This window comes from Gobio gobio (genome assembly GCF_949357685.1).
Source record: "Gobio gobio genome assembly, chromosome: 9".
Taxonomy (NCBI): domain Eukaryota; kingdom Metazoa; phylum Chordata; class Actinopteri; order Cypriniformes; family Gobionidae; genus Gobio; species Gobio gobio.
In genome coordinates this window covers 18,517,396-18,517,939 of record NC_137115.1, presented here as the reverse complement: position 1 = coordinate 18,517,939, position 544 = coordinate 18,517,396, and positions in this window count along the sequence as shown.

Below are 544 nucleotides of genomic sequence, written 5' to 3'. Positions count from 1 at the left end.
TCAATACTATTCCCATTTAGTAATAAACAAAATATTACACATTTACATTAGTCATAATCATTGTAACACAAGAAGAAGAACATTTTTTACTACAAATGTGTAAATTCCACCATTATAACGCTACTGGTTGAAAAAATATTAAATCTTTCATCATCTTATCAAATCAATCCACACTCTTGTTTTTATCCTGTTTTTCAAATAGATACAATTTCACATCCTTTGGCCCTTCAATTTTATTCTTCCTGCTTATAAACATTACCATTTTTGCTTCACCTATAACTACTAAACTTATAATAATATAAGTTTAGTAGTTAATATTTTATTCAATTTTTTTGCTGCATAATCGTTAGCAAAGAATAAAACTCTGAATAGTTAAAGTTTCATTTAACTTTTTAAGAAAGTTAAAACAATAATCTTGTACACTCCATGAAACAAAGAAAAATGATCCCCCTTTTTCCACAAAAAAACTAACAAAACACATTACATACAACAAAAAACTAAAGAATTGACAGAAAATGTGCCATCATCTGCCATGTAAAAATTC